Genomic DNA, 7,120 nt, shown 5'->3' on the forward strand with positions numbered 1-7,120 from the left:
CCAAGGCCCTTGAAGGATATTAGTCATATAATAATCTCCACTTGAACAGATGAAGAAAGTGAGGCATTAAATTATTGGCTAGTGGATGGTAGTACCCAGATTGTAACCCGGTCCAGCTGACACCAGAGCCTGCAGCCCTAACCGTTGAGTGCTCTGCATCTGGTAGACAGGAGGGTTTCTGGGGCCCCTCTAATATCTGTGTATGAGAACAAATACTCAAATATTATTGTCACCCCAAATATCCAGTCTTCACTCTGAGTCTCACAGCACCTATTTGAGACCCAATGGGAGGCACCATGAGAACTTATATATCCCAGCGAGACTCACTGTTTCTAGGCTATTACTCTAGTCTTATACCCTGGCATGCCCCATTCACACAAACGCAATCTTTAAACACCAATTATCTAGAAAATTCTCTGTGTGCTCATTCAACAGAATGCAAAGACTCGATTTTCTATCTTATCTTTTCAGTCAAATATTCTGTTTTCTAACCTCACTCTAAGCACATTGGACCCACTTTTGCAATTTCTTTGATGGAAAATTGCTCCGGATTTGCCATGTGACTTCAGTCGTAAAGATTTGACAGCAAAAGTATTTGCTTTAATTTGCCAGGAGAAAAACTTTGTCTCAGTTACTCCGGTTATTTCAGACTTATCTTCAGTTTGCCAAAGAAAGTTTGCCTAAGAAAGTCTGCCTGAATAGTTTAAACATTGGTGGGAAGTGGAGTAGTGTAGGGTGAGGTTGATTCCTCTGTTTTCTAATCGCTTCACCCCATATCCACCAAAGGAAGAATGAAATGTATAGACTATTTTAAAGATAACAGCCTCTCAGTCATAGAGCTCTTTGATAGTAAGCTACAACGAAATGATTTTTCAGATGCTTCAAACATAGTATGTTTGTGGAGAAAGGTTTTGTCGTTGTTCTGAGGCCCAGATGTAAGCTGGACTCCGTGGAGATTAAGTTGATGGAGACCCCTATCTGAAATCTCTTATCTATACCTCTTCTTTTTTCACAGGAAGGACATTTATGGACATTTCCCTTCTTAGGACAGTGCACTGGGAACATCCCTCAGAAGTCAGGTGAATGTTGGCCTGAGGTGATTCTGTGCTGGAGCTCTTGGCCTGGTCTCACTGTTTTCTCTCCTGCTATTCAAATACAAACCCCAAGTTTGTAGCCAACACCAGGGTAAAAACAAACAGAAAAAACAACTATTAAAACCATTTCTACTTCTTTGCCAGAACAGGAAGTCATCACCCAATAGAGGATGTTGATGCTTAAGTTTGGTAGAAACTGAATGACACTGATTGATTTTTTAATGTTGAAACAATTTTTTTTTTTTGCCGTACGCGGGCCTCTCACTGTTGTGGCCTCTCCCGCTGCGGAGCACAGGCTCCGGACGCGCAGGCTCAGCGGCCATGGCTCACGGGCCCAGCCGCTCCGCGGCATATGGGATCTTCCCGGACCGGGGCACAAACCCGTGTCCCCTGCATCGGCAGGCGGACTCTCAACCACTGCGCCACCCGGGAAGCCCGAAACAATTTTTGCATCTTTGGAATAAACTTTTACTTGGACATATTAACAACAACAACAAAGAGTTTGGTAGAAAGACCAAGAAAAAGGAACCCAGCACAGTTAAGCCAGTTTTGGGGGTGAGGGTGGGGCGGAGTAGTCGCTTCCCACCCTCTCGGGGAGGTTGCTAAGGAGAGTAGCTCATTAGCTGCCGGGCAATGGGAAGAAGCCACGTGGTCCCAGGGAGGGGGCTTTCTCACTGTCCTGGGCTCACCTAGGAAACCAGATCCTAAGACAGCCCCTGATTACTTTGCCATGTTCACGACTTAGCATTCTTCCTGGAATTGGAAAACAGCTAAGAATGCCGGGCAAGTCCTACTTGCTCATATGATTCCCGTCTTTTGGTTTCTTGTCCGCTTTTTTGAAACCTGGGACCAGTTCCAGCACTTCCTCATAAGCGTGGGGCTTGCAGTTTGGTTTCAGTTTGATTTGTCCCAGTATCTAACCCAGTATGGAGTTCAACAAAGAATTTTATAAACACTTTCTGATGCCAATGTCTGTGTCTCACAATCTAGACATCTGGATGTAATGTTAAACAAACATTACCTGCCACAAAAACCAGTTGGATCCGTTTGTGATTACTTCAGCCCTGAGAAATTCCTTCTTTCAAGATTCTGGCCTGATACCTGTGGGAAGTAGCTTTTGACCCCATCAGGCTGCTGGCTCAGTGAGGTAAAGCTATCCCTGAATCATTTTCTTCTTTTCTCTGACCTATTATACAAAGCTGTATGGCCCAGGCTCCTGCCTAGAGGGCGGCTCAGCGTGCTTCCTCTGGTGCTAACCCTACTTGTGACAGTTTCTGTTGAAATACTTTTCTTTGGGCCAGATTCTCAACAAAAACACTGCAGGGTCAAGATATGATTCTCCTCATTAGCTTAGAGATCCAGGCAGCATTTGAGAGCATACACTTAGAATTCCATCCTACATGACCTGACCCCTTGGAAAAGCTTTCCGCCTGCCATACATACCACCATTTGTCCTGAATATAAGATAGAGATGCCACAGTGGTTGATTCACCAGCATTGTCTAACCAAAGTTTCTACATGTGGCTCATAGGCTACCCACAATCTTATAATTGACAATAATAACAATAGCTAATGTTTATTGATAACTTGCTATATATGCAAGGAACTGTTCAGCCCTTTGCGTGCACAATCTCATCTAGTGCTCATAAAAACCCCGTGAGGTAAGTATCACTGTTATTCCATTTTTCAGATGGGGAAACTAAGGAGTAGTAAGGCAAACTAGCTTGTTCAAGGGCATACAACTTATAAATGCCAGAACCACCACTAACCGAGGTATTTCGGACTTGAAAATCCATGACCTTAATCATGACTTTAAACTGCCTATCAAGTCAGGGTTGATGAAAGAGAAAAGAAATCCCAGTGTTATCACTGATGCTAGTTGTGTGACATGTCAGAAGCAAGTACACAGCTCTGGTTCATTCCAAGGTCCCTCTCTCATGGTCGTCCTTCTTCCTTGCCCAGGATGCCAGCAAGCACAGGACTCCAAATGGAGGATGTGACAGAGTGAAGGAGTAGTTTAAAGATGGAGCAGAGGGAAGGGAGGGAGGAAAGTCGAGGGTGGAAAGGAGCTTCTTGGGGAAGCAAGGAGAGAGAACGTTCTCTGAACTGTCTGGAAAGGGTCAGCTGAGGGGTCATCCTGGAATGATGATTTTGCGCTTCCAAGAGGACCAGTATTTTGACTGTCTGTTCCAGAATGTCCCAGCACCAGCACCCAGACATCAAAGGGGCCGAGGATGGCTTCCTGGTGGCCTCCACGGAAGTGGGTGGTCAGTCCTACACCATCTTGGCATTTGTGGTCTCTAAAAGCTGTATGCTTCTTGGGGGTTGACCAGACTCCCCAGCCCTGTTTCCACTCTTAACCACCCAAAGGAGAAACTCACACCCACTCGATCTCAACCACACAGCAGAAGAAGGCACCAGTAAACACCCCAGCTTGCTGCCGGCAAGAGTTAAGGGTGTCTGCTGTAGCAAGGTCTTGGCTTACCAAGACTTCTTTCCCTTTGCACCCCCATTCTGCAGGACGTTTTTATTGGCTTATAAGTTTTGGCATAAATAACGAAAGCTCGGTTAGCCTTGTCAGAAATAAACATGTGCAGCTGTGCTACCCTGTAGCTTTGGGGGGTACGTGTGTTTGTGTTTCTCGCAGATAGGTAAACCTTGGTGATGTATAAATCCACATTCCAGGGGTCACGTTCCTGTATCTGCTGGAGTAAATTGAAAGCATGATACGGTCAGCTTCCCTTCATTCAACCACGCAGCTCGGGGAGCCAGGGCCAGCTGGCACCGCCCATGTACCCACGGGCAGCGGTGGGTTGTAAACACATGTGTCTAGGTTAATGTTTATTTATGTTTATATCTTCCCTGATAGGTGGGTGGAATTTGCCTAATGACTGTATTTTCCTGGAAAGCTAATCAATGACTAAAGGAGCCAGTCACAGACCACCATGGACGTGCGGTGAAGTTGGCCTCCGAGCGCTTGTTCCCAGGGGCTGTGTTCCGGGGGTCAGGGCAACAGGAAAGCTGCAGTGAGCAGCACACGTGGCTTGAGAAGCCCAGGGCTCTACTGCTGGTGAACTGTTGTACACCTTATGCAGATCTCTCAGCTCCAAACACAAGGGGGGCCCCTCCAGAGCGTAACGTGACCTGTCCAGCCAGCACACCCAGCTTATCACCCTGACCAGGGAACTCTGCACCTACTTCACCACGGCTGTTCATCCTGGAGTTCTCAGGCAGAGGGCACTTTCATTCCTGCAAACATATATTGAGCACATATTACGTGCCAGACCTTCGGGGTACCAAGAGGAAGAAGATGGGTGAGATCCCACCTCTCAAGCAGAAGAGAGAGAAGAATGACAAAAAGACAATTACAAGCTGGTGTGTGACAGGTTACACTAGGGAGCCTGACCCCTGAACGTGGGGGAGGCCTCTCAGAAGAGAAAAAGAAAGTCTGAGCAGAACCCAGAGGGCTGATGGACATTTGCCGGGTTGGTGGGTCCTCAAAGATACGTCTACATCCTGATCACCAGAACCCGTGAATGTTACCTTATATGGCAAAAGGGACTTCGCAGATGCGATAAAACTAAGGATCTTGAGATGAGAGGTTATCCTGGGTGGCCCTAAATATAATCACAAGTGTCCTTCAAGAGGGAGATTTGACTTCAGCAGAGGAGAAAGTAGGTTGACCACAGAAGCAGAGACTGGAGTGATGTGCTTTGAAGATGGAAGAGGGGACCACAAGCCATGGAATACAGGTGGCCCCTAGAAGCTGAAAAAGCCAGCATTCAACCCTGGGTCTCTGGCTCTAGCAGCTCCTGTTGGATTTCAAAGATCTCCTCTGAAGTTCCAAGGACTCAGCTCAGTTTCACTTCATTCAAGTAAATACTGAATACTCAGTTACATTCATTCCTGACTTGTATAGGAGTACCCAAGTTTGTTCTTCATGATAATTGACTACAAATGTGACTGTGTTAGGCTTGAGTTTTGAGATATAAAATTAGGCTGTGCAGGTAGATTTTTCCAACTCTATCTTGTGTAACCATAAAGAGGAACCTAAATAACTTGAGATAGCAGCTGGGCCTGGAACTGGTGATCTGGTACTTGGGGCCTAGGGAGTGTGTTTCTATGGCTTTGATGATTATATTCAGATATGAACCTACTACTGCTGATCTCTCTGGTCTTTGGACCCTTTACTCAGGTGCCAATGGCTGAGCCAAAATCTCGGGTGCCCTGTCCTCTTCTAGATGTCCCCAGATAGAACCTGCTACAAGGGTTACAAACCTAAATGCCTGCAGGAGCCAGTCAAAACCTAATAGAGATGGGTGGTGCCTGTCCTTTCTAAAAGCATTTGAATTCAAATGTTTAAGAAGTACATCCCATGCAGCCTTCAGGCCAACTTTATAACCCTGATGAAACTAAGCTCTTTTCAGAATCAACCTTCTCTCACAGTTTCATCAGGAGGCAGGAGGGTTTTCTTTTTTAAGGAGAACCCACCACTGTGGCTTTTTAAAAAGTTGGTATGGAGGGCGCTGGAGAGGGAAAATCTGAGTGGAGCAGGTGCCAGGAGCTTCCTGATATATATAGGCTTGAGGAATCGACAACACCAGCTCTCACTCCTTGCCACCTCCAGCTGCGCCAGCCAAGATGTAGATAAAGTTTAAAGAACATTGCTAATGATAAACCAAACCTCTTAGGCAACGGGAATGTTGTAGCCCTTCAAATATAAATAAAAGACAAAAAGAAGTTTCATAACAGGATGTCCTTATTTAACAAGAGGTCTGGTGGGGGGGGGGGCCTCCCAGGCCAGTATATGTAACTCATAATAAACTTTTTTAGGCAAGCTCATTTCATTGAAGGAGTAGGGTGATGGGTGGCGACGGGAAGATGACAACTGAGTAAATTAGCAAAGAACAAGAGGCCTGGAGCCATAATTTCTGACTTCTGTTTATAGTTTTGGCATCTTCAGTCTTTGTAAAATGGTGATAATTAACTTTGCCCCAAACCCTGTGTATCAAGTACTGGAAGGAAAAAAAAAAAAAAAGAATTCTATATTCAGAGAAAATACACTTAAAGAAATGAAGGCTAAACAGACAATTTCATATAAATGAAAACTATCGATAAAATAACTAATCACCGGCAGACCTGAACTACAAGAAATGTTAGAGAGAGTTCTTTCACGCTGAAGGGAAACGAGATCAGATAAAACCTCAGATCATCAGTAATGAAGGACACTAGAAACGTTAAATATGCGGGTACATGTAAGAGTCTATTTTTCTCTTAACAAAATGTATAGCATTGTATTGTAAAGTATACAACATATGTAGATATAATACATATGACAACTATAGCTCGTAGAAAAGGCAGTGAATGAAACTATATGGTTGCAAAATTCTTACATTTTTGTGAAGTGGTTCAGTATTGACTCTAAGTAAATTATGGAAAGTTACGGATATTTATTATAATCCTTAGAGCACCTACTTAAAAAAAAAAAAAGAAAAGCAAATGCAGAGGCTTCCCTGGTGGCGCAGTGGTTGAGAGTCCACCTGCCGATGCAGGGGACGCGGGTTTGTGCCCCGGTCTGGGAGGATCCCACATGCCGTGGAGTGGCTGGGCCCGTGAGCCATGGCTGCTGAGCCTGCGCGTATGGACCCTGTGCTCCGCAGGGGGAGAGGCCACAACCGTGAGAGGCCCGCGTACCACAAAAAAAAAAAAAAAAAAAAGAATCCGCCTGCCAGTGCAGGGGACTGGGGTTCGAGACCTGGTCCAGGAAGATTCCACATGTTGCAGCGCAATTAAGCCCGTGCACCGCAACTACTGAGCCTGCACTCTAGAGCCCACAAGCCACAACTACTGAAGCCCACACACCGCAACTACTGAAGCCTGCACACCTAGAGCCTGTACTCCGCAACAAGAGAAGCCACCACAAGGAGAAGCACGTGTACCGCAACGAAGCGTAGCCCCCTATCGCCGCAACTAGAGAAAGCCCACATGCAGCAACGAAGACCCAACGCAGCCAAAAAAAAAAAAAA

This window comes from Aethalodelphis obliquidens, unplaced genomic scaffold (assembly GCF_003676395.1).
Source record: "Aethalodelphis obliquidens isolate GAN/ISIS:26980383/991018 unplaced genomic scaffold, ASM367639v1 scaffold39, whole genome shotgun sequence".
Classification (NCBI taxonomy): Eukaryota; Metazoa; Chordata; class Mammalia; order Artiodactyla; family Delphinidae; genus Aethalodelphis; species Aethalodelphis obliquidens.